We start from the raw sequence: 27,986 nt of genomic DNA on the forward strand, positions 1-27,986 counted from the left end.
CAGAGAACCCCCGACATGCCTGCTTTGGGAGAAGCCGGAGGCGCTATCCCCGACCCGGGCCACCGATCCCGCTGCAAGGGGCGCAGCAGCTCCCTGCGCCAGGAGGGCCAGGCCGGCGCCCGCACCCCGCTCCTCGGTGCTTCCCGGGGAAACTCGGGCCCTGGGGGCGGCAGACACCCCGGGGTGCGGTGGAAGTCAGTCTCCTCCGCGCATCCATCTCTGGGCCTCTCTAGGGCTCCTCCCACGGCTTCGGGAGAAGCGCGGCGGGGAGCGGCTGGTGGGTGCTGTCCCGTTGCCATGGTAACCTCCACCCCGCGGCGAGCGGAGCCGGGGTCGCGGACCCAGTGGCCCACCGCTGCCCGGGAACAGTAAAGGGGACGCCCGGGGGACAGCAGCCGAGGGCGGGGGCGCGGGGGAAGCTGGAAGGAAGCTGGTTCCGATCCGAGCCCTCGACCCTCTCGGCGCCGCCTTCTCAACCCACCGCATCCCAGCCTGGCGGCACGGAAATCCCACAGAGGGGGCGCTCGGGGGAGACCCGATCGGCCTGCAGCGCGGGGCCCCGAGGGAGCGCGCTCCCTTCCGCCCGCCGAGCCCGCAGGTCCGCGCGTCCCGCCCGCGGGGACAGCAGCCCCAAGCGGCTCTCAGGGCGCGGCGCGTCCCGGTGTGGCCTGCTCCACGGCCCTGACCCGGCGCCGCCGCCGGCCTGGAGAGACGATGCCCCGGGAGAGTCCCGTAGTGGCCCCGGCCCCGCGGACCCCCGAGGAGCCCGCCCGCGGTGAGTGGGCGCGCGAGGGGACGGGGTTGCGCCCGCGGTGCGGCCTCGTGGGGTTCAGCCCTGCCACGGGGGCTTGTCCTGCTTCCGTGCGACACCGAAAAACTGGCATCGCGAGCTCGCTAGATCCGGCTGCCTACCTGCCCTTCCTTCCATGCCCGGAGGTGCCTTCATTCCCTTTGTGAGACCACCACCCTGGAGGACACCGATCTCCCCAAACCGGACTCATTGATTACTGTGTGCTGTGCTCTGTACTAAGTCCCTTGCAGCCAATATCACCTTTAGCAAAACTAAAGTAGGTGGGATTATGTCTTTTTCTTTTTTTTTTTTGAGGAAGATTAGCCCTGAGCTAACATCCACCGCCAATCCTCCACTTTTTTGCTGAGGAAGACTGGCCTTGAGCTAACATCCGTGCCCATCTTCCTCTATTTTATATGTGGGATGCTGCCACAGCATGGCTTGATAAGTGGTGTTAGGTGGAAGATCAGGATCAACAGGCAAACCCTCCCCTACCAAGGCAAACATAGGAATTTAACTGCTGCGCCATTGGGCTGGCACTAGATTATGTCTATTTTGAGCCCAAATTGCTCAAGGTTACTAAGAGAGCCTTGCCCTGTCACCTTTCCTTGCTGAGCAGACTGAGACCCTCCAGGTGTGGCTTGGTCTCTGCCTTGCAAAAGTGCTGCTTAAAAGCCCAGCATTCATACCTCAGTTCAGCAATTTCCTTCCTTCCTTCTCTCTTTCTTTCCTTTTTTTTTTTTGTGAGGAAGATTTGCCCTAAGCTAACATCCCTTGCCAATCCTCCTCTTTTTTTTTCTTTTTTCCTGAGGAAGATTAGCCCTGAGCTAATATCTGTGCCCATCTTCCTCTACTTTATATGAGGGACGCCTCCACAGCATGGCTGATGAGTAGAGTAGATCCACATCCAGGATCTGAACTCGCAAAATGCGGATGCCCCAGCAGAGCGTGGAACTTTAACCACTTGGCCACGGGGGTGATCCCCCTCTTTTTCTTTTTTGATCACCAGATGTTGTGCCTGACACCAAGGAAACAAAAATGACTAAGACCCTGAGTCTGCCCTCAAGGAACTCAGAGTTAGGGTCAGTTTGGTTCCTTTGAGGAATATCTGCGTTTCAAGCCTTCTGTATTACTGGGAAGTGAAAGGCTCCTTCATGTCCCCACCGACCCTTAGGTTGGGGAATTGACCTTCACAGTCATTTGTGTTACTTTGAGGTGTTCCTTTCCTGCTTGAAGGCCTGTAGGATGTCTGCATCCTGTTTTCCATAGTGGCTGCACCAGTTTGCGTTCCCACCAGCAGTGTATGAGGGGTCCCTTTTCTCCACTTCCTCTCCAACAGTTGCTATTATTTGTCTTGGTGATTATAGCCATTCTAACGGGTATGAGGTGATATCTCATTGTAGTTTTGATTTGTATTTCTCTAATGATTAGTGATGCTATAATAACACTTTATAATTATGAAAGTCTCTCACTGAAGTTATGGCATTTCATTTTATACTCACGAATTACTCCCTGAGGCAAGTTATTATTTTTGTTTTATATAGATGTAAACTCAAGTCCAGAGACAGTCACTGGCTTTGCCCAAGGCCACTGTTATAATTAAGCTGTTATTTTTCCCTTGCGTAGTTTGCAATATGTCAAAATATTTCACAGCTGCACTTTAAAAGTGATGAACATAATTTAGAGGCAATATTGCATCAAAACCCTAACTACGAAGTGTCGCCTTTGAAATCAGTTCCCAGAAACAGCTCATTCTGGATTTATGGAACGATGTCATATGTATTGGCTAAACCGTATGAAAATGGTGATGTTTGACTGATTTTGGCCTACAAAACCGAAATTTCATACAGTTTAACCTAACAGAAATATTAGTTATTTTAGTCGACAGTCGCAGCCAGTCTTTTGCCTGCATCTTTGTTCCTTTTTTGGGAGCGCAGCGGGGTTCCCTCACTCTGGCTGGTGCTAAGATCACTTTTGTGAAAGGCACCCTGGGTAACATAAGAAGCCTTTTCCTTCTGTGCCTCTCCTTTCTGAGAGCTGCACAGGACTGTCCTCAGCGGGAGGTTCATGTTGGTTACCCATGACTACAGGCACATGCTGCCTGCACGGAGAGGATCCTCAGGACTCACCATGTTAATAAAACTGGCTTCCAGATGGCGTCTGGTGATATAGTTTATAATCTGAAACCAAGTGAAACTTTGGCCTTGTGAAATCTCTCCCACTCTCCCCACCCCCTCGCCACACGCAGATCGTAGTTTACCTGATTGCTAATGATATGTGATCAATGCAGTCTCCTTTCAAGTGATCCTTAGACCAGAACTAATAAATAAATTTCCCAGATGAATTTGCCTTGTTGTGCTTTTCTCTCAAAGCAGCAAAGTGCAAGTTAACAAAACTATTTAATTGTTCAGTCCCACAATAGTGTTGATAATGGCTGAGGCGACAAAGCGTAAAAATGTCCTTCTGCTTCCAGGATACAGTTTAGTATTTGAATTGGGTCTTTACCTTCTGGTAGCTTAGGACTTTGAGGAAGTTACCTCACTTTGCTGAATTTCAGTTTCCTTATCTGTAAGATCTGAATCCCTGTGAAACATGTCTCATGACAGTGTGTGTGTGTCATTAATCTGTGTAAATTGCAGGCTCTGGATAAACGTTAGTGTCTTCTTTCCTCTTCCCTTCCATGTCTCTCTGACATGTGTGGCTAATCCCACCTATGTCTTGCTCAGTGTGTTTGTCGTCAGTCTGGAGTAAAAACCTCAATAGTTAGCAAGAAGTACTTTCATTACTCTAATAAGCTAGGACAAGTATTATCTATATTTTTCTGATGAGGAAACTGAGAACAGAGATGGAAATAATTTGCATAAGGATAAAACAGAAAAATAGATAAAATACCAAGCCTATTCAGAAATGCAGTAGCAGTAACAAGTGCACCAAATATTTATTACTAATTCAGTTACATAGTATCTAGTGGGTTCTGTAAATTGAATACGAACAATGTGCCTGTGCTTGCACAGTTAACTATTTCAGATGGCTTGTGGTTAAGAAGTTTCAACCAGGAGCTAAATGACTGACTAAGAAGATATAGAACAACCCTGAAGTTTACTTTATTTTCACTCAAGAGTGGGAAAAGGAGTAGGAGAGAGGGAGAAGGAACCAATATTTAGGTTTGCCACTTCCTGTGTAGCAGAACTTGTGCCAAGTTACACGTTACATCTTGTAAATTTCATAATTCTGTGAGGTCGGCATCTCTGTTTTACAGATGACGAAGCTGAGGCTCTGAGAAGTGAAATAACTTGCCCCTAGTCATTCAATCAATAAGAAGTAGAATTAGATTCAAACTCATATCTTGGCACTCTTATGCATTGTTGGAGAGAGTACCAATTCGTAGACTTTTGGAAGGTAATTTTATCAAGAGGCTTAAATGTTCATTTTCACTGACCCAGCTATTCTACTAATACAAAGTTATCTTAAGAAAATAGTTCTAGGGGCCGACTCCATGGCCGAGTGGTTGAGTTCACGTGCTCTGCTGTGGTGGCCTGGGGTTCGCCGGTTCAGATCCTGGGCACCCACCTACCACCACTCATCGAGCCAGGCTGTGGCAGCATCACAGATAGAAGAACTAAAATGACCTACAACTGGGATATACAACTACGCACTGGGGCTTTGGGGAGAAAAAAAAAAAAGAGGAAGATTGGCAACACATGTTAGCTCAAGGCCAATCTTCCTCACCAAAGAAGCATTAAAAAAAAGAAAAAACTAGTTCTAAATGGGGAAAAACTTATTGCATAATATTCTTCATTAGAGAGTTATTCATAATAGATAGAACTTAGAAAAAGCCTAATAACCAATACTGGAGAAATGGCTAAACAAACAGTAAACTGTGGAACTCTCCTGTGATGGAATATTACACAGCCAGGAAAATACTCCTTCCTCAAAAGTTTGTAATAACATGAGAAAATGCTCATATAATAAGGTTAAATGTAAAGAGCAAGATATTAGGATCTGTTTATCTATGTGGATAAAATTATGTATAATAATAGTCTCAACTATTTTAACAATATGCTCAGAAAAAGAACATAAATGCTAAACACTAAAATGTTAGCAGTGGTTATCTTGGGCAGTGAAATTATGTTTATTACTTTTCTTTTAATTTTTTATTAAAATGAATTTTATTAAAAATGCTAGCATTTTCTGTAAGCAGATACATTTTTAAAAAGAAGCAATTATCTGGTCAATATCAAAACCTGTGTTTCCCCATCGGCTAATCCATGCTGTGTTCACTAATAAGGTCTTGGCTGTTAACTTTATCTTCATTGTCTTCCTCTTGACTGTCCAGGTCCCTGTAATGGTCACAGAGAATCTGAGCTGGTGAATTGAGTGTGAACATAGCCCGCCACAGCAATATTGCTGCCTAATAAGTTGATTGATCGGTATGAAGCAAGAGCATACTGACCTTTGTTGCTTTCTTTTGCTGTAATACTGATAAAATGTCCACCATGATGAATACGAGAGTATATATTTTCTAGTGGTTTTGTCTTTGTGGATGACCTCAGGCCAGCAGACTGGCAGCAGGAGCCATGCAGAGAGCAGAGGAACCATGCTGGGTAGCACGGCCAGCTCATCCTCTAAGCCCAGAGCCCAGCTTGCAGCAGAAGTAGATGAGGTATGAAAATTGTGTTTTCTCTCTCTTTTGCTCAGTTACCTCCATTTCTTATCCTAATTTCCCTCCAGTCAGCACCACTGAGCAGCCAAGAGGCTTTCTCAATATTAACTTTGTTGCCCAGAGACCACTCAAGTGCTCTGAGGTGGAAGGATTGCATGTGCATGGAACACCTGTTGAACGGATATTGTATTTATTGTGATGTGAATGGAAGTATTGTCTCTCAGTCTGTAAACTGGAGCTAAGTGGGGAGACCCTAGGTGGGTGGCAGCATTATAACTGGTTTCTTGGCTACAAGGCCTCTAACAGGTTGGTCCTGTGTGAAGATTTAGCATACTGTTGTCCTTTACATTGCGTGAATGCTAGTGGTTGGATAACTAGGCACCCAGGGACAAGGGAACCACCTATTTTGTTAAAATAAAATTGGAAACTATAAGGTTTGACACTTGGAAGGAGACCTGGAGGGAATGACAGCCAGACCAGATTCCCAACTCTGAGTCCCAAGCTTTCACTTTCCCCGTAGGACGGTCTCCCTCCATTACCATCAACACACAGGCCCCAAGGGTCTGCTGCTTCCTCCTCTCTTGGTGTTCTGGCCCCAAAGAAGACAAAACTCATTTCCTTGGTTCCTGTCTCACCAGTGAAAGCTGTCTAGAAGATCCACAAATACTTTATGAAAAGACTAAAGATGAAGGGGGAAATCAAGTGAATACCAGAAGCCCAAAGATAGTCTTGCTGCCAGAACTCTACCTGTCACGGTGGGTCCCACAAGGTCGGGGACACTGCCTTAGTCATCTTTCATTTCCACCTCCCAGCGCAGTGCTGGAACTTGGTCAACGCGTGCTGAATCAAACTGAACTGATCCTTAGTCCCCAGGAAGAGAAGGCCATGTTCGTGTGCCTTGCCCAGGGTTGCCTGTGTGCGCTTTCCTTCCCGGCTCTCAGACTATTTCCGTATGGCAGGAGCGTCTCATCAACCAGCACACAGGAGCTTCCTCTTACACAACTTTGACGCTGTTATGGTCAAGACTAAGGGAGCTAGACTCTCTCTGCAGCCCCGTACCTGTCCCTCCCCAGGTGTTTGACAGCAGACATGGGCTCACTCTTAAAGGAGGTGCCCTCCTTCCCTCACTCTTTCACATAGACGGAAATGTGTGACCACACTGTGCCACCAAGCAGATTTCCACCACATCGTTGTGACACAAGCACTTTGCCTCCAAGGGAGGGAGTTATACTACGCTGGCCAAAGTATTTGCGCACATGTACTGGTGGAGTGGAGACACCAGCTCGGGCAGGATGGGTTTCCATAGAGACTCTTGCCCTTGGAGCACTCGACACCCACTCAGCAGATTACAACACCAAGAGCTGTGACTCTGACAGATGACAGTTTTGGTGGTGCAGCCTAACTGTGATTAACTGATTGGCATGTGGAGCCCATCAGAAACATTGTTTTAGAGTTGAATAGAGCAAAATTAGCAATTGCTTTCTAACTGCTAAGCATTTTCCAAAAATTTTTGCCCCATTGAAATAAAAATTCATTTCTGATTTCTTATTTTGTTGCTGTGAAAAATGGAAGATTATTCTACATTTTAAAAAAGATACGCACTTTAAAATTAAACCTCTCTTTAAATTGTGATGCCAACATTTTCCTCCAGCTAGAGAACTTTATCCATGAAAAGATGAGATCTGGGGGTTATTTTGCTGTGAAGCAGCTGTTTAAAAACAATGATCCTGAAGGCAAAGGAAGCATTTACACGTCGGTGATTAAAGTAGGGATTTGATTTCCGTCTTATTAAAGAAAATTCTGGCCACCATTTTAATCACACATTAGGATTAAATATTTCTATTGTGCTTGAGAAATTTTCAGTATTCAGTATTGTTTCAAATTCACGTTATGAATATCCTAAGCCTTGATTAAGAAAGGAGGAGGTTTAGTGGAAAGGGGAGTAGCTAAGAACATTAGATGTTAAGTACATGATGAGGAGGAAAGTTCCATATTGTGTCTGGGCCTGACTAGGAGAAATAGCTTCCGACATCGCTCACGGCGCAAAGGGCCCGGACCTAGCTTTCTCATTTCCTGCTAACATTCTGAGGAGGTCCTCAGAGCACTGAAAATTCAGACTAGGTCTTCCTGGCTCTTATGCCAAGAAATATAACGAACTTCCTGGAGTAGGTGGGAGTGGGGAGAGTTGGAAACGAGGTAAGGATTTGTTAACCAAATGATCATTAAAAAACAAACCAACCAACAAAAACAGGAGCCAAAGTCACACTCAAGGAGTCAGTGTAGGTTGCCTTGGTCTCTTTGCAGAATATATTTCTCAGACTCTCAAAGGGCCAGAGCTGCTTGCGGTGGCTGGACATGGCCCGGCTCAGTGAAGGAGGGCGAAGAGAAATCCTTATGCATTTTTCACTCAACCCTGCTTATGTCTGTCCCCTCCTTTCTGTCTACACTACTACTCATCAGTTGTCACCTAGATTATGTCAGTAACTCTCAGCTATTTTCCTGGCCTCTGGCCTGGCCCTTTGCTTGGCCAGTGACTTCGAGGCAGCCCATGCAATCTCTCTGCAATGTCGGCCTGATTTTGCTCCTCCTCTGCTTCCTGTGATTCCGGGGTGCTCCATAGCTTTCAGAGTAAACAGCAGTTCCTAACCTGCTTCCCTTTCTGAAGCTGCTACTCAAGGGCCATTTCAACCTGACCCCGCCCACCTCTCCGGGCCCATTGCTCTCCACACTCCCGTGCATCTTCCACCACTGTGGATTCACCTGCAATTCCCTGCACACATCCTGCTACCTCTCACCTTCGTCTTAGCTGTCTCCTCTACCATATGTGGCTCCTGTGCAACGCCCCACTCCCTGCTCACTCTCAGTCCCTCCAACACTCACACGTTCATCACCCAGTCAACTGCTGTTCACCCTTCAGAATTTGCTCCAAGCATTGCCTTCCCTGGGTTGCTTTCCCTGACACCCCTTCTCCACTCCCTCATCCTTCATCCTGATCTAAGAGGCTGTGTTCAGTGCCCTCTAGCCTTCTGTACTCTGCTCTCACAGCGCTGATCGTGATGCACTTAGCTGTCCCCAACTAGCCCAAACTCCTTGGTAGCAGAGACTGTGTCTCAGTCAACTTTGGGTCCCCAGTATTTGGTAAGTGTTCAGTTTTTAATAAATGTTTATAGAATTTATGAATTAATTAAACAGCATCCAGAAGGAGAAGAAGAAGGGAAGATGAGAAAGGATGAAGATAATACCGTTTATCTGTTGGAAACCAATCCCAGTACCACCGACCGTTGACATTGCCAACCTTTCTTCTTTTCTTATCATTCTGTCTCATTTTTGGTCCTGTGGAGTGTTTAATTCTTATAGAGATGTGCTTCTCATGGTGTTGTCTCGGTTTCTGAGAAGATGTATCAGTCGCGTCAGCATTGACAACTCCTGCACAGGTACGTCACCTGGCACAGGGCCTGATGGCTGGGACGAGTCATTCAGTCCACACAGAGTCAGCGCACTGGAGGGGTGGCCTGAGGGCTGCGTGTTGGGAGAACTCTGCTGGATGGTTCAGCGGGCAGAGCAAGCATCCAAGGAATTGGGAAAGCTTTCTTGCTGTCATTCTTTCTTTCCATCTCCTACAATCTGATTTCTTCCACAATACAACACAAAACCCAAGCCTGCCATAGAGGCAAGCAGGATCACAATCTACTCTTTCTCTCTCTCTGCCCGCTCCTTTCCTCCCTCAGATGCGCGTGTGCGTCCATGCACATGCAGAGTATATATTTATGAAGAAAGTGCTTTTTGACTGATAACCCTGGTTTCAAAGTCTACTGTCTTGATTTTTACCTTTTAATTTAAACTACTAATTCTCTTCCATAGCCACTTGAATTAAATTGTGAAATTCAAAACTCCATCTTAAAAACTAAAACAATCTGAGCTAAAAAGGGTAAGAGTTTTGGGAAGGGCTCTGATCATCATCCTTGCTGGAATTTAACTATGTTCTTATATTTTTATAGCAAATACATCTCAATCTCCCCCTTTTCCTTTGCCTATATTCTTAATATCTTATAGCCTGAGACTCTAAGATAAGATCACGGTAAGCTTTGAAGGGTTCTACACAGCAGTTCAGGACCCATTCCCTCAGGAATTCCTACATCATTTGACCCTTTTAACAGAAGGCGGAGGTTGCTGATGACAGCCCCACAGGTCCGTACAAACCTCAGACGAAACGCCCAAAAAAGCTAGGCACATTCCCTCTGCTTTTGACCTAATGAATGCATGCCTTTACAAAGGGAATTTCAAGCTGACTCATGACACTCAAGAGCCTATGTTGGGATTTATAGGGTTAAAAGTCTACAGGAGCTTTTATCTTGGACGCACATGATTTTATGGGTTATTCCCTCTCTGCTTTCACATTGATAACCCAAATAATAAAATTCAAAGGACCAAGTCAATGGGAGTCTATGTAGAAATATCTGTAGGGGAATATATTTCACATTTTAGCCAATCCATTGTTCCTTTTATTGAAAACAGCTTCCTGGATCTCACACCACAGAAAAATTCAGAAGACGAAAGAACAACTTTCAGGCTGGAATTTAGGGAAATTCTTAACAAACTAGTTTTTTATATAAAAGATGTGGAGTTTGAAAAAGTTTGGCAATAGTACCTCTCATCTTAATGCTTTTTAATTACCCCAGAACAAATACTAATCTGACCATAAACCTCTTGAAACTGCCAAGAAAAATTTTGATGTCGTTGTTCATGAAAACACATCTCAGTACCTTGAATTTGCGGGGCTTTGAATGTGCTGGGCTGGGGAGCAATCTAGATGGCAATAATAGGGAGGGCCCGGGGAAGGGAGCTCTCTGCTTTCACTGCTCTCATAGTTTCTGACTCCAGGGCCCAGCGTGGCACCTGGCATATGGTGGGCACTCAGTAAATGCTTGTTGAACAGATAAGCCCTGGCCCTACTTCCTAATTTTCCCTCAGCTTTTGCCTTTCTCAGCCATGCCCTGGCCCCTGTGTTAGATTTGGCCTTGAGTTCTTCTCAGCTCTGGTCTCGTTCCAACATAGTCATCATGAAGGCCGTTTGTTGAGGGCCTATTAATTGCCACACACTCTAGTAGGCTCTTTATGCAATATATCGTCTACTCCTTAACAACCCTATGAGGTAGGAGTTACACAGACTCAGAGCCTACTTAGTGTCCAATTCCAGAGCCCGTGCTGTTGAACCATCACGTTTGTACGGCTCGTTGGTCCTTCATTTCTTTTTTTTTTTTTTGAGGAAGATTAGCCCTGAGCTAACATCTGCCACCAGTCCTATTCTTTTTGCTGAGGAAGATTGGCCCTGAGCTAACATCCATGCCCATCTTCCTCTACTATTTTTAAAATGTGGGACGCCTGCCACAGCATGGCTTGACAAGCAGTGTGTAGGTCCACACCTGGGATTCGAACTCGTGAACCCGGGGCCACCGAAGTGGAATGTGCAAACTTAACCACTGTGCCACTGGGCCGGCCCTCTTCATTTCTAATGTTGATCTTAAGCCCAAAATGATTCATATATATTGGATAACAGGAAGGATAGAATGAACCAACTAATTAGTCAGAGGTTAGTTGATGTTTGTCTCCATAATTACGTATGTAAGGATATCTATGGTGTGCATACGGTGGTAGTATTTTTTTCAACCTCCAAATCATGATGCATGGTCTGCCAAACAGTTTTTAAAGAATTGTTCATTTTTAAAATAAAAAGAATAGACAAATCTGTTATGTATGTATATATGTGTATATATCTGTATATACACATAAATATATTTCATGCTCTATACCATTGCCAAATGTCTGGTAGAAGTTGAGAAAATTTCAGAGGCCAAATTTGGGTTCAACAGAAAGAATGTCATGATTGATCATGTTGTCTGGTATGGGCCAAGGGTGGGGAATTGGTGGCCACTTGTCACACATTTGCCATCTCAAGATAATGTACTTGTCAGTTTCATAAAACATATATTAAATCATATGCATCATTTCTCCTAATGCAGGTATGATGAGAACAGAACAGGTGTTCTCAAAAAAAGATGTAACTTTTAAAAACTTGGAGATTGAAGATCACAATGGATCATCAAAAAATGCAAAAGAATCAGGTAAAAACTAAGCAGATGAGAGAGCTTTGTATGTTTATTCTTTGTCATTGTAAAGTATGTGCTTATAGTAAAAGTCACCTTTCTTCATAGAACAAACCAGAACTTCCAAGGTGAGCAGTGAAAAGAGAATTCTCGGGGCTGGCTCCGTGGCTGAGTGGTTAAGTTCGCGTGCTCCACTGCGGCGGCCCAGGGTTTGGATCCTGGGCACAGACATGGCACCGCTTGTCAGGCCATGTTAGGCAGCGTCCCACATCCCACAACTAGAAAGACCTGCAACTAAGATATACAACTATGTACGGGGGTTTTGGGAAGATAAAGCAGAAAAAAAAAAAAAAGAAGAAGATTGGCAACAGTTGTTAGCTCAGGTGTCAATCTTTAAAAAAAAAATTAAAAAAAAGAATTCTCTGCTGGAGTCAGAGACAGCTGCACTAGAAGTTTCCCTTCTATTCCCCTGAGATGCATTTTTGCATGGTCGCCACATTAATTCCTGCGGCCACCGCTACACCCACCATAAGCACTGCTCTCCCCAATGGTGGCATAAAGGTCCTGCTATGATTCTCTGAGGCACAGCTGAGACGAAGTGGGACTGTTCAAAAAGGCTTTACCAAAGGCCAATGGATTACAAAAGAGAAGTAGAAAGATCTACCAGAATTTGAATATGCCTTATCATGCAGAGCTTCTCTCAGGGGTGCACAGGCCCCGTCCTTCCCCACACGGAGGGCTGGGGATATGTGAGGCCTCTCCTGGGTCCTTTCTCCTAATTTCTAGCCTGCCTCCACCAAAGGCAGAAATTAGCTTGCTGTACACCACTTGAGAGTGCCCTCTGACACGTGGGACAATTGAGAGCACCTGAGTTCTCCATCCTGTCACAGATCTGGAGTCTCTTTTTTTTTTTTTTTTTTTTTTTTAAAGATTTTATGTTTTTCCTTTTTCTCCCCAAAGCCCCCCGGTACATAGTTGTATATTTTAGTTGTGCATCCTTCTAGTTGTGGTATGTGGGACGCCGCCTCAGCGTGGTTTGATGAGCAGTGCCATGTCCGAGCCCAGGATTCGAACTGACGAAACACCGGGCTGCCTGCAGCGGAGCACACGAACTTAACCACTCGGCCCCGGGGCCAGCCCCAACAGATGTGGATTCTTGAGTGGTAACATACTTTTACCCTTTTGGACTGATCTTGCCAGGGTAATAATATCTCAACATGGTAATGCAAGAGCCACCAATTACACATGACAAAAGGTAAGGGTTCATGGTAACAAGGGAGTCCTTTACAAATTGCTATTAGCCTAGAAACTAAGGAAGAAAGATACTGGTAGCTTTGGTTATATACAAAATAATTCTCAGGACATGGGTTAAATAAGAAGAAATGGCAGTATTCTATGGCTTAAGAAGTAATCTAATTTTTCCTTATACATTCAATTGAGTTTAAATTAAGTCTTTGAATTATTTTTCGTCACCCTCTTTTGGACTGCAGAGGGAGTGACCACCACCCTGGTTTGCCTAGGGCTGAAGGGTTCCTAAGACTCAGAACTCTCCGTGCTAAAAGCAACAATTCTGGCGAACCAGGGTGGTGGTCACCCTAATTCAGACCCAACTGAGAACCTCCTTACACTGTCAACTGTCTTCCCTGGAGGACACACTTACCCTTGTATTTGGCATGCAATTCATGGACTACTTGAAACGCACTTGTGAGCCCCCAGATGTGTATGGACCCCGGGTTAAGAAATCCTGACTTATATAAATGCATTTTGGATTTTTATGTAAGCTTATTTAAGTCTTTACTTCCTGAAGTAAAATGATACTTTACTCAAAGGGTCAAACCTAATTGCCTTTTTGAGATTTTATATAATTTTTAAATCAAGAGTTACTTTGGTGTTTTTCCTTTTCAGTCATATCTGGAACCCATGTTGGAAAATATCAAGAATAGAGGAAGGACAAGGAGATTTATTTGATGTAGCAAGTTCAGAGAGGGATTCAGGAACATTAGAGAAGAATTTGAAAAGTGTGATCCGGAAAAAAGTAGTCAAGGTAAATATATTTTATTTTATTTTATTTTTTTTAAAGATTTTATTTTTTTTCCTTTTTCTCCCCAAAGCCCCCCAGTACATAGTTGTGTATTCTTCGTTGTCGGTTCTTCTAGTTGTGGCATGTGGGACGCTGCCTCAGTGTGGTTTGATGAGCAGTGCCATGTCCGCGCCCAGGATTCGAACCAACGAAACACTGGGCCGCCTACAGCGGAGCGCGGGAACTTAACCACTCGGCCACAGGGCCAGCCCCCAAGGTAAATGTATTTTAAGAATCATACTAGGCCTGCTTTTAGTTTTCACACTTAAGGATAGTTCAGATGAAAAATAATACATATTTGTTGTAGAAGAATTAGAATCTACAGAAAAATATAACCAAGAAAAAGTAAATCATTTAATAACTCCATCATTCAGAGATCATCACTATCATTGTGTTGGTGTATTTCTAATGTAGTCTTTTAAAAATTAAACAACACAAAAATTTGTCATCCTCAATTATTTTTATTCTGTGAACATAGTTGTTATTATATTGTGAACATTTCAACAAACCATTAATGAGAATTTTAATAGGAATTTTAATGTCTTCTTAAGATTTTTTCAGGTAATATAATTTATTTGTTCCTGAAAGGAAAAACTCCATTTTTCCTACTTTACTCTCAACTTTCAGCTCAATACTTCACTTCTTGTCACTAAATGTGTGTGAGTTTTTCCCACCCCAAGCAATTTTCCAGTTCTCTGTGGATATCACCAGCTAGGTGTCCTACAATTTAATTCAATTCTGCTACCTGGAGTTTGTATCACACCCCACAAATGAAGGGCTCGGTCCCACAAGAATGACTTTCCTCCCTCTAGACACCAATCCCAAGTTCAGGTTGTTAGCTGTGCTTCTGACCAACCGGCTGTAAATCAGAGGTTCCCATGATCCCCCCTCCTTGGGCTTAATAATTTGCTAGAATGGCTCACAGACCTCGGGAAAACAGTTTGCTTAGTAGATAACTGGTTTATTACAAAAGGATACAACTCGGGAATAGGCAGATAGAAAAAATGCATATGACAAGGTATGGGGGAGGGGGTTCAAAGCTTCCATGCCCTTGCTGGGCGTGCCACCCTCCCAGCACCTCCACACGTTCACCAGCTCAGAAGCTCTCCAAACCCCATGCTTTAGGGATTTTTATGGAGGCTTCATCACATGAGCATGATGGATTATTAACTCGGTCTTCAGCCCCTGGTACCTCCCCCCTCCCTGGAGGATGGGGGTTGGGGCTGATTACTCCACGTTCTCATTATGGCAGGTCTTTTTGGTGACCAGCCTTCATCCTCATCCTGAAGCTATCCAGGAGCCCACCAAGATTTTCCTCATTAGAACAAAAGACACTTGTATCACCGAGAATATTTCAAGGGATTTAGGAACTCTGTGTCAGGAAGTGGGGTCAAAGACCAAATATTTGAACAAAAGATTCTCCTAGCACCCAGACTGTAGGAGTTCTGCCCAGGAGCCAGGAATGAAGACTAAAATGTATATTTCTTATTATATCAATATATGGTATATGATAACAATATCTCAATTCCCCAATCAGTGTTGGGCAGGTAAGTTGTTACTGGTTGTTCACTATTATATTTAATACTACAATGAATATTCACCATTTTTGTCTATTTCCTTAGGATGAAAAAAAATTTGTGAATATTTTTAGGAATACTGCCAAAATTGCTCTCCAGAAATTTATGCCAATTTATATGCTTACTGACGCTATATATGTATGACCAGCATGTTTCCACCCTGGCCTATGCTGGGCATATTAGTTATCTATGGCTGTATAACAAATTAGCCCCCAAACTTTGTCAGCTGAAAACAATCAGCATTTATTATGTCAGAGTTTCTGTTGGGCAGGAAGCTGGGCTGGTGTCTCTGGCTCAAAGGCTCTCAGGAGACTGCAGTTCAGCTGTCGGCCAGAGTTGCCTAACCGAGGCTCAGCTGGAGGAGGGTCCACCTCCAAGTTCACTCCCTGGCTGTTGGCCAGACACATTCATTCCTTGTCATGTGGCCCAGTCCACAGGGCAGCTCACAACACAGCAGCTGACTCCCTCAGAGCAAGTGAGTGAGAGAGAGAGTGCCCAGGAGGAAGCCTCAGGCTTTTCATGACCTCATTTTGGAAGTAATGTCCCATCATGTTGCCACATTCTGTTTGTCAGAGTGAGTCACTGGGTCCCGCCCCCACTCACAGGGAGGGCATCATCCAAGGGCACGTATACCAAGACCTGCCTGTCCCAGCATTTTCATTTCAAGATAAAATGTTGCCAAAAGTAACAACTCAATTTTATTTTACTTTGCTCGCATTTGATTACCTGTATAGTAGAACACATTGTTTTTTTACTAAGTTAATGTTTTATCTGGTAAACTAATATTTATTGAGCGTTTAGTATGAGCCACGCACTGAGCTAAGCAATTTAAGTACATTTTCTCATGCAGTCTTCCCAACAATCCAGTAATGTACGTACTCTTCTTAACCCCATGTTACAGATGAGGAAACTGAGGCACAGAGAGATTTTTTTTTTAAGCTCTCAGAGGTTATGTAACTGGTAAGCAAGAGAGCGCCACAGCCCACGCTCCCCACTCCTGTCTTATGTTCCATGCCGCTCGTGCCCATGTGTGTATTCATCCTTTATATAAACAATATCTACAACTTGGTTTTTAAATTACACATAAGTGATATCATACTGTAAAAATATTTTCACAGTTTTCTTTTTTCACTTAACATCATTTTTGAGATTTATCCATGTTGATATATGCAGATACATTAGTTGAGTCATTTTAACTGCTGTGATGTATTCTATGGTGTGAACAAACCACAATTTCTTTACCTACTTTCCTACTGAGAGAAGTTAGTTTCAACTTCTTCACAGTTAAGAGGTAATGCGACATGGAACAGCTTTTTATTCTTGGGTGCATTTGCAGGACTTTTTCTAGGGTAGATACTCAAATGGAATCGTTGGCTGCTGAGGCTTGTGACTCTCCAAAATGGTTGTGCCAGTTTATTTACTAGCAATGCATAAAAATTTCTCCTTTGCCCATATCCTTGCTGTATTAGTTTCTAGGTCTGCCATAACAAAATATCACAGGCTGAGTGACTTAAACCACATAAGTTTATTGTCTCACAATTCTAGAGGCTAGAAGTCCAAGATCAAGGTGTTGGCAGGTTTGGTTTCTTCTGAGGCCTCTCTCCTTGGTTTGTAGACGGGTCTGCTCCTTGTGTCTTCACTTGGTCTTCTCTTTGTGTGTCTGTGTCCTAATCTCCTCTTCTCATAAAGCCACCACTCATACTGGATTAGGGCCCACCTTAGTAGTTTCATTTTACCTCAATTACCTCTTTAAAGATCCTATCTCCAAATATAGTGACATTCTGAGGTATTGGGGCTTAGAGCATTGACTATGAATTTGGGGGGGACACAATTCAATCATTATACTTGCCAACAACTGGGCATATCGATATTAATAGTTTTTAAAATCAATTTAATGGTTGTAAATGGTATCGTGTCATTTAACCTGTATTTATGTGTCCATTTTCCCTACTAGACAGTAGTTCTTGAAGCTAAGGCATTTGTCTTACTGATCTTTGTAACCCCACTGGGCAACGTGTAGTTGGTGTTTAGTAACTACTTACCATTTGAATTACATTTTTAAATCAGCTTGAAAACAAAGAGGTCAGTAAGTTCTCTAGGCTTAGCCTGGTTAGAATTCTTATTACCAAAATATTTTCTTTTAAATTGTTTTTATTAACTTCAAGATTCATAAGATACAGAGTCATCATTCCTGTAACTAATTCTCTATCTTGATTATCCAGTTTGCCTTTCATCAAGACTCTCTGCTCTCTTCTTCTTTTACTGTGAGTCTCTGAAAAGCATTTCCCTGATTTTCAGATATCTCAGTATATCTAGGCAAGGTGGGGACACAATAAGCAAAATACAAAATCAGACTAATTTGCTTTGGTTTTTTGTTCTGCCAAAGGTATGAGCCGGTTGAGTTAAATAAAGATTGAGATTAGATTATCTAATTGGAAAGGTTCTTGATCTAAGTGTTAAGCATTTATTTTTATACATTTTTTCATCATTTTGTGAATGATATAACTTTCTAAAAATATAAATGAAGTTAGTCTTAAATATACAGGTTCTAATTAGAAAGAAATAACCTTTCAGTTAAAAATTTCCCTGCTACCTTTCTCTTCCTGGATGTTCTAGCAGGGATGGGCTCTCTCTCTTCTGGACTGTTGTAGCACCTTGTGTGTAATTGTTACCTTGTGCAAATAGCGATAACAGCTATTAACATGGAGTTTTAATTCTCCAATTATAATGTAAGCCCCAAGAAGATGGTCACTATGACTTTATAGCCCTGTTGTATCTTATACATACATGGTAGATACTCTAAAAAAATATGCTGAATAAATTCCCCCCATTCTTCTCCACCATCCTCCCCATGACTCTTAACAAGACGAATAAATGGAAATCCCCAAACCTATGATTTAGGTGGAAACTTTGTAAGGTAGCCGTCTGATCTCTCTTTCTCTCTCTTGGAGGTTGGAAAGGAAGATGTCATTTCAGTCCTGAAAAAGTTTGACTTGCATCTGAAGGACGAATATTTTGACGATTTCCTGAAGAGATGCGACCTTCTAAACAGTCTGACTGGCCGTAGGAATTTGGATACCTGAGAAACATCCAGGATGGCAGCGATGAAGGGACCACGCGCAGTCCTCTCCAAGCCCGTGCGCAGGTTGCACGGACCCTCTATATTGTTACTGCTAGTCTTCTAATCAGCTATCTCCTACCAGACCCGTTGATAAACACAAAGGACGGTCCTCACCTTTGTGGTGCCCTGTCCTCCTGGAGACCTTGCATTAATGGACAAGGGCAGCCTGGTCCAGAGACGGTCCATGAGAAGTTGGCCTTGGGAAACAAAAGTGCTACAGGAATGAACCTACTCTGTATTGTTACTAAAACCGTTAGTGTTATTGTTATTAAAATTACTTTCATTTAAGAACCAGTGTGCTTTCTCTGGCTGAGGAGGTTACCAAAGTGCACAGGAGGAGACAGAAGTGCCAATGTGATATGACTCACTTCCCCCTGAACAACTCCTTAATTTTCCCAGTGCCACTCTTTATTTTTAGCTTTGGCCTTCTGCAACACTTGACCTTTTGCCTGGATGGAGCAATGTACGGTGGAGCTCAAACCCACAGCCATCCCTGTCCTGTGCTATGTAGGGGATGTACGCGTTAGATTATGTCTTCTTTGGAAGATTATGCAATCCAGAATGGTCTTTTAGGACAAAGTAAACTGTTTATAGTTCACACACACACACACATGTCCCTTTGGTAACATTGCCTTGCACGTCTGGATGGTAATCATGTCTTTAACATCTCCTCTGTCATCTGCTGCAAGAGATAAGTATAATTTTTAACATTTGTGAATGTATTTTAAAAATGTGGATGAGGATTTTGTATCAAAATATTCATCCCACTTGGTTTAGAATAACAAAAACTTGGAAACAACCTTCAAAATAACCAAGTAGTTAAATAAATCATGAGTTATCCATACAATGAAATACCATGAAACCATGAAAAATGGTTACAATGATTATTCTTTTAAAACATTTTTTTATTGAGGCCTTAATAGTTTATAACATTGTAAAATTTCAGTTGTACATTATTATTTGTCAGTCACCATATAAATGTGCCCTTTCACCCCTTGTGCCCACCTCTCAACCCCCTTCCCCTCTGGTAACCACTAATCTGTTCTCTTTGTCCATGTGTTTGTTTATATTCCACATATGAGTGAAATCATACGGTTTTTGTCTTTCTCCATCTGGCTTATTTTGCTTAACATAATACCCTCAGGGTCCACCCATGTTGTTGTGAATGGGACAATTTTGCCTTTTCAATGGCTGAGTGGTATTCCATAGTATACATATACCACATCTTCTTTATCCATTCATCCGTCGATGGGCACTTGGGTTGCTTCCACATCTTGGCTATTGTGAATAATGCTGCAATGAACGTAGGGGTGCGTAAGTCTCTTTGACTTGTTGATTTCAAAATCTTTGGATAAATACCCAGTAGTGGGATAGCTGGGTCATATGATATTTCTCTTTTTAATTTTTTGAGAAATCTCCATGCTGTTTTCCATAGTGGCTGCACTAGTTTGCATTCTCACCCGCAGTATATGAGGGTTCCCTTTTCTCCACATCCTCGGCAACATTTGTTATTTTTTGTCTTGGTGATTATAGCCATTCTAATGAGTGTAAAGTGATATTTTAGTGTAGTTTTGATTTGCATTTCCCTGATGATTAGTGATGTTGAATATCTTTTCGTGTGCCTATTGGCCATCTGTATATCTTCTTTGGAAAAATGTCTATTCATATCCTCAGCCCATTTTTTGACAGGGGTTTTTGTTGTTGTTGTTGTTGTTAAGTTGTGTGAGTTCTTTATATATTTTGGAGATTAACACCTTGTCGGATATATGATTTGCAGATATTTTCTCCCAGTTGGTGGGTTGTCTTTTCATTTTGTTCCTGGTTTCCTTTGCCTTGCAGAAGTTCTTTAGTCTGATAAAGTCCCACTTGTTTATCTTTTCTTTTGTTTCCCTTGCCCGAACAGACATGGTATTTGAAAAGATCCTTCTAAGACCATTGTCAAAGAGTGTACTGCCCATATTTTCTTCTAGGAGTTTTATGGTTTCACATCTTACCTTCAAGTCTTTGATCTATTTTGAGTTTATTTTTGTGTATGGCAAAAGATAATGGTCTGCTTTCATTCTTTTGCACATGGCTGTTCGGTTTTCCCAACACCATTTACTGAAGAGGCTTTCTTTTCTCCATTGTATGTTCTTAGCTCCTTTGTTGAAGATTAGCTGTCCATAGATGTGTGGTTTTATTTCCGGGCTTTCAATTCTGTTCCATAGATCCGTGTGTCTATTTTTGTGCCAATACCGTGCTATTTTGATTACTGTAGCTTTGTAGTATATTTTGAAGTCAGGGATTGTGATGACTCCAGCTTTGTTCTTTTTTCTCAGAATTACTTTAGCTATTTGGGGTCTTTTATTGCTCCATATGAATTTTAGGATTCTTTGTTCTGTTTCTGTGAAGAATGTCATTGGGATTCTGATTGGGATTGCACTGAATCTGTAGATTGCTTTAGGTAGTATGGACATTTTAACTATGTTTATTCTTCCACTCCAAGTGCATGGAATATCTTTCCATTTTTTAATGTCATCATCGATTTCTTTCAATAATGTCTTATAGTTTTCATTGTGTAGGTCTTTCACCTCCTTGGTTAAATTTATTCCTAGATATTTTATTCTTTTTGTCATGATTGTACGTGGGATTGTATTCTTGAGTTCTCTTTCTGTTAGTTCATTATTAGAGTATAGAAATGCAACTGATTTTTGTAAGTTGATTTTGTACCCTGCAACTTTGCTGTGGTTGTTGATTATTTCTAATAGTTTTCCGATGGATTCTTTAAGGTTTTCTATATATAAAATCATGTCATCTGCAAAGAGGGAGAGTTTCACTTCTTCATTGCCTATTTGGACTCCTTTTACTTCTTTTTCTTGCCTAATTGCTCTGGCCAAAACCTCCAGTACTATGTTGAATAAGAGTGGTGAGACTGGGCACTCTTGTCTTGTTCCTGTTCTCAGAGGGATGGCTTTCACTTTTTCCCCATTGACTATGATATTGGCGGTGGGTTTGTCATATATGGCCTTTATTATGTTGAGGGACTTTCCTTCTATACACATTTTATTGAGGGTTTTTATCATAGATGGATGTTGGATCTTGTCAAATGCTTTCTCTGCATCTATTGAGATGATCATGTGGTTTTTATTCCTCATTTTGCTAATATGGTGTATCACATTGATTGATTTGTGGATGTTGAACCATCCCTGCATTCCTGGTATAAATCCCACTTGATCATGGTGTATGATCTTTTCATGTATTGCTGTATTCGGTTTGCCAATATTTCATTGAGGATTTTTGCATCTATGTTCATCAGTGATATTGGCCTGTAATTTTCCTTCTGTGTGTTGTTCTTGTCAGGCTTTGGGGTCAGGGTGATGTTGGCATTGTAGAATGTGTTAGGAAGTGTTCCATCTTCCTCAGTTTTTTGGAATATTTTGAAAAGGATAGGTATTAAATCTTCTTTGAATGTCTGGTAGAATTCTCCAGAGAAGCCATCTGGTCCTGGACTTTTATTTTGGGGAGGTTTTTGGTTACTGTTTCAATCTCTTTACTTGTGATTGTTCTGTTCAGATTCTCTATTTCTTTTTGGTTCAGTTTTGGGAGGTTGTAAGAGTCTAAGAATTTATTCATTCTTCTAGATCATCCAATGATTATTCATTCTTTTTTTTTTTTTTTTTGAGGAAGATTAGCCCTGAGCTAACTGCTGCCAATCCTCCTCTTTTTGCTGAGGAAGACTAGCCCTGAGCTAACATCCGTGCCCATCTTCCTCTACTTTATATGTGGGATGCCTACCACAGCATGGCTTTTGCCAAGCAGTGCCATGTCCGCACCTGGGATCCGAACCGGCGAACCCTGGGGTGCCGAGAAGCGGAACATGCAAACTTAACCGCTGTGCCACTGGGTCGGCTCTGTTTATTCATTTTTTAGTGAAATGGGAAAATACTAAATATGGAGTATTAGGTGAAAAAACTTCAGTCCCAAACTATAAATACCACGTGAGCTTGGCTATGCCTCAGCTTGTCTGACCTAGCTCACTGCCCAGCCACCTAAGTGGGCTCCCTCAGCCAGCCGGGACCCCTCCATCCATTCTCTACGCAGAAGCCAGAAGTGTCTTCCTAATTTTGAATCGAATCTTGTCCATTCCACATTGAACACTCTCCAATCACTCCCTATTGCCTTCAGGAAAATGTTTGGGCTCCTTAACACAGGGTCCAGAGGCTTTGTATTCCTGCCCCTGGTGATTGCCAGGGACGTCCTCTCACCCACCTTAAGCACAGCACTCTGCATTGCCTAGACTTCTGCATGTGTTCTTTCTGACTAGAATGAAGGCTGCTGCCTTCTTTTTGCCTTGATATCTTCTCCTCAGCCTTCACATCTCAGATTAGCCACCATTTCCTCTTGAAAGCCTTCCCCCATCCCTACCCTGGTTTGGTTGCTTCTTCTCTGTGCTTCCGTTGCTCTCTGTGTGCCCCCTTGTTGTAGAACTTGTTGCCCTTTAATGTAATTGCTGATTTCGTTACCCACTGAGAGCTGGTTCTTTGTCATGTCCATGATTTTGTTCCCAGTAGATAAGTACCATCGTGCAGGCACTCTAACAGTTGAAAAACAAACAGCGAACATAATGTTGTACTTAGGTTATGTTGTGGTAGACAAGCATTGGTTGGTTAATAGAAATTTTCTCTGGGTAACTGAATTTTGGATGGTTTTAAATTTCCTTTCTTCTCATGATAAAACAAAATTATTTTTTATTGCAGTAAAAACCACATGACATAAAATTTACCATCTTAACCAGTTTTAAGTGTACAGTTCAGTAGTGTTAAGTATATTCACATTGTTGTGCAATGGATCTTTAGAACTTTTTCTTTTTTGGTGAGGAAGATTGGCCCTGAGCTAACATCTGTGCCCATCTTCCTCTATTTTCTATGTGGGACGCTCCCACAGCATAGCTTGATGAGTGGTGTATAGGTCCATGCCTGGGATCCAAACCTGTGAACCCTGGGCCGCCTAAGCAGAGCACACAAAATTAACCACTATGTCACCAAGCTGGCTCCCTTTTTAGAACTTTTTCATCTTGCAAAAATGAAACTTTATACCCTCTAAACACTAATTCCTCCTCCTCTGTCCCACTAGCCCTTGGTAAGCACTTTTCTACATTCTGTTTCTATGATTTTGACTACTTTAGATATTTAATATGAGAGAAATCATACAGTATTTGTCCTTCTGTGACTGGCTTATTTTGCTTAGCATCATGTCCTCAACATTCATCCATGTTAAATCAGATTTTTGATATGAACATTATTATCACTGTAACCAGAAAAGAAGTTTTGTATAGATTCAGAGGAGCTAGAACTGAGTCTAGAATTTATCTGGACCGATTTTCCCCACTCTGAACTTTACTTTTTTCTAGATGAGAAACGTAGAGATAGAAAAGTTACTTGTCCAAGGTTAATGGTTAAATACTGACAAATTTGAGCTCAACAAATATAAAAATAAGTAAGAGAAGTAAATGTTTAACCCTTTCACACAGTTTATAGCACTTTCTTTGCTTTTATTTTTGGCTCAATATTAATTGTTTAAAAATAATTTTGTCTTGTGGTATTCCATTTGGTATTTGAAGTAAACCTCATCTGCCCAGGTTAGTTCTTTGTTCAGAAGGTACACAGCACTTCTTTGTTAGTAATTACCCTTCTTCAATTCTGTTTGTAAAACGCATATCATAGTTGGTCAAGATTTTTCATTCTGGCAGGACAAAAGAACAAAAAGATTCTTTTTTTTTTTTGTAAGGTATGCTTTTTTGGTGAGGAAGATTGGCCCTGCACTAACATCTGCTGCCAATCTTCCTCTTTTTTCTTTTTATCCATAAAGCCCCAGTATGTAGTTGTATATCCTAGTTGTAAGTCATTCTAGTTCTTCTACGTGGATGCTGCCACAGCGTGGCTTGATGAGCGGTGCGTAGGTCCGTGTCCAGGATCTGAACCAAAGAACCCCAGGCTGCCAAAGTAGAGTGCGTAAACTTAACCACTCAGCCACGGGGCCGGCCTCTCAAAAGGATTCTTTAGGCTTATGGGAGAACTTGATTCTTGAGCCACACAGATCCAACAGGGCTGGAGTCACCAGCAGGGTACCAGAGATGTTTTAGTTGATCTGCTTGCTATTACGCAGCCTTCTCTCCTCCTAGTCAGAAAGAGAAAGAGCTCATAAGTTACAGTTTCTCAAATAATTGCAAAGAAGATCCTCTTGTTCATAGTGCCCAAACTAATTAATTAGTTCAACAAATATTTATTATCAGTCTACCATGTGCCCGTTGTCATTTAAAAGAGACATATTTAAGACATATTTTCTGAGTTCGTGAAAGAGAAAAAGAATCAGTGATGTTTTAGAGCTAAGGGGAAGGGCTCTTAACAATCACATAGTCAAATCCCCTTATTTTATAATAAACGAACACCCAGCGAGGGGCCCAGCATCACACAGCCAGTTAGTAACGTGCTAGGACTTGAGATGCCTGCTCTGACTTCCAGCCGGGGCTCTGGGCCGTGCTCCAAACTACAGCACATCCATCAAGGAGGATGTCACAAACTCCCGGATCGTGTGGGCTTGTAGACAGACACAGACAATTTCACTCAGCTTGCTTTGTATTATAATTTTGTTCTTTTCTCTTAATTTACTTGTCAACGTGATTTTCAGTCTTGTCTTAATGTCTGCACAGGTTTTGAATCACGGGGAGAAAACTCTGGAGATTTCCAGCCCAAAGTCATGTAGGAGAGCTTGACAGCGCATTCCCACGCTGAGGGATTACTTTCCTTCTCTCCAATAGGTAAAATCACGAAAGGAGATTCCAAGCCTCAACTGAGATGGGCCTCTTAAGTGATATATAACGTACATCCCTTGGTTTATGTGGAAGAATGACTACAATCTGCTTTGGGAGGGATCTTTTGAGTGATACTTTCCGTTTTGTTTATGACTGGAAGACAGGAGTTGTTTTCTGTCTAAGTGTGAGGTGACAGTACATTCTGGCAGCCTTTCTAACATAAACACGCTTTGTATGTTAGGATCTGAGAGAGAAGAGACTCCCAAATGTTCTTCTGTGACTCACTCACAAGCTGCTCTAAAACACCGTGAAAATAACTTCAGGAATTTTTGTTAAATGGTAGACTGCTTCGCACTCTGCACTACTTTGTGACTTTATAAGTTCATATTACTGATATGAAATTTAGTGGATGCCTGTACAAATAAATGATTGCAATTCTCTGAAGCACAGGAAAAATTATATCCTTGTGATACTTTGTTCTGGAGAGTTCCAAGAGACCAAATAATATTCCATGGACAAAAATTACTCCAAACTATAATGCAGAATATCCATATTAATAAGGAATATGTTTACATTTAGGGAAATTAATTTAAGGAAACGTACACTGTATTCTCTGTTAAATATTGTCCTGTAACTGGTAGTATAGATTTAGATATTTGACAAAGTCATACAAGCCGTTGACAGGCTTAGTTGGGTTGAGTCCTGGTCACCTTCTGCAGTCCCTCAACAGATGCTGTCATTTCAGATTCACCCAAAATGTCCTTCTCCATTGGGTGGAAGTTATTTTCTATGTGTTGCTTTCTGTGACATAGATGGTCAGAGGTTCTGTGTTTCTCAAGTGTTGTGGTCATCGGGTTGATTTCATTCTGTATCAGGTCCACACCAGGTGCCTCTTTTCTGAACTTCCCTCTCTCCAGAGATAAAAGCTGATGTGAATTTTCTCACTTACAACATGTAGAGTGGGAGACCCACCCAGGCCCACTCAGGGAAATATCACCCAACCAAGCTAATGTGGATGAGCAAGAGGTCCAGAGGTGGATGATGGAGGGTCTTTTACAAATGTCCCTGAAAGACAAATGAGTTATCAAATATTTCTGATCGATCACCCTAAAGGTGCCAGGAGACTTTACCAGCGTTTACTTTCTATCTCTCATGTTTAAACTGAAAGTCAATTTACTTCAACATAATTTACTTCTGCAATTACACCAAGCTTCATTTTCTTACGCGCTACAGTTCTAGCTAGACAAAATAATGGTTTAATTGAAGTGACAGCATTCTAGCTTCAAAGAGTTTAAAATAAAGCACCAGTATTTATACCTCTCAGAATAGAGTAAATGCAGAATCACAAAATATTCTGGCTGAATGACGTTTGACGGAGGCCAGCTCTCTCATTTGATAGAAGAGAAAATGGAGGCACAGAAAGGTCAGGTGACTTTCCCCCAAATCTCACAATTAGTTATTGGCAGAACCTGGACCAGAACTCAAGTTTCTTGATTCTCAGTTCATTTCTCTTATTCTCTTCAACCTGTGTTTTCCTCAAACATGGCTTTTTATTTCATCATATAAGGTCCTACATCTCAAATAACTCTCCTGCGAACTTACATTCTCTTCTGGCATCTGTCTACCTTCTACTTTCCTGGCAAACTCTTTTTGAACAGTAGGAGGAGCCCTTCCTACTCCCTCATGCACTACGCCATCCACTGGCTTTGGGGCTCCTACCCCTTGAAGTTCCTCTCACTGAGGTCTCCAGTGACCCCCATGGTGCCGAATCAAATGCACATTCTCCTGTCCTTGCTTTAGTTTACTTCTCTGGAACACTTACCTCTACTGCCCACCCACTCCTTCCTAAACCTCTGCCTATTCTTGGCTTTCTTCTATGGCATCACATTCTTCTGGTTTTCTTCTCCTCTCTCTGGCTCTTCCTTTACAGCTTCCTTGGTGGGTTCTATTTTCCCACTCCTTACGTGCCAATATTTTCCAGGTGCTGTTCTCACTTACGTGTTCCTAGAAGCACTTTCATGCACACCCATGGCTTCAACATCACCTCTGTGGTGTTGACTCTCGTATCTATGTGTCCAGCTCAGACCTCTTTTTCTTGAGCTTCAGATCCACATGTGTACCAGGAGATTCATTTCAAACTTACCGCGTTCAAAATCTGCTTCACCTCCTAGATCTCCTGAATCTTGGTGTCTGTCCAAATCAGATAACTAAAGAGCATTCTAGACAGCCCCTTCTTCCTCGTCTCACATTTAGTGAGTCACCAAACATAGAGTCTACTTCTTGATCGTCTCTCTGATCCTCTACCCCCTCTCTGCCTTTAGTGGGGCACTGTTTCCTCTCGCCTAGTTTGCAGCAGTAGCCTCCTGGTTGGCCTCCCCACCTCCAGTCTGCCCACCTCCACCCTGGACTCCACACACTGCTGGATGGATGGCCCTTCTGAACTTCAAATGTGATCATGTCACTCTCCTGTTTAAACTCTGTCACTCCTCCACTGCCTTAAGAATAAAGGTAATACCTTTTGGTTCAGCATGCCAGGTCTTGCATTATCTAGGGTTGGGCTTCCTCTCTAGCTTGACGTCCTATCACTTCCCACATCCACCCTCCATCTCGGCCACCCCAAAGCACACATAAATTCTAAGATGCATTGTGCGATTTCTCACCTCCACTTCTCTTCATGTGCTTTTCTTGAAACGCTCCCCCACTACCGTTTTTTCTAGTTAGCTCATACTCATGCTTTAAATTCAGTTTAAGTGTCATCTCCTCTAGGAAGCCTTCTTGGATCCTCACATCTGATTTAGATGCCCTCCTCTGTGTCCCCATAACTTTCTCGAAAAAGCCATTGCACACTCTATCATAATTGC

At 42.4% G+C, this 27,986-nt stretch overlaps 1 long non-coding RNA gene across 1 annotated transcript; it reads left to right on the forward strand.

Annotated features, from left to right (window-relative positions):
- Nucleotides 1–314: 314 nt before the first annotated feature.
- LOC106830085 (uncharacterized) lies at nt 315–18,621 on the forward strand. Its single transcript, XR_006520995.2, has 6 exons — nt 315–775; nt 5,127–5,453; nt 8,646–8,887; nt 11,474–11,575; nt 13,463–13,601; nt 18,166–18,621. It is a non-coding gene; the product is annotated as an uncharacterized lncRNA (long non-coding RNA).
- The last annotated feature ends 9,365 nt before the right edge of the window (nt 18,622–27,986 follow it).

This window comes from Equus asinus, chromosome 27 (genome assembly GCF_041296235.1).
Source record: "Equus asinus isolate D_3611 breed Donkey chromosome 27, EquAss-T2T_v2, whole genome shotgun sequence".
In the NCBI taxonomy this organism is placed as follows: domain Eukaryota; kingdom Metazoa; phylum Chordata; class Mammalia; order Perissodactyla; family Equidae; genus Equus; species Equus asinus.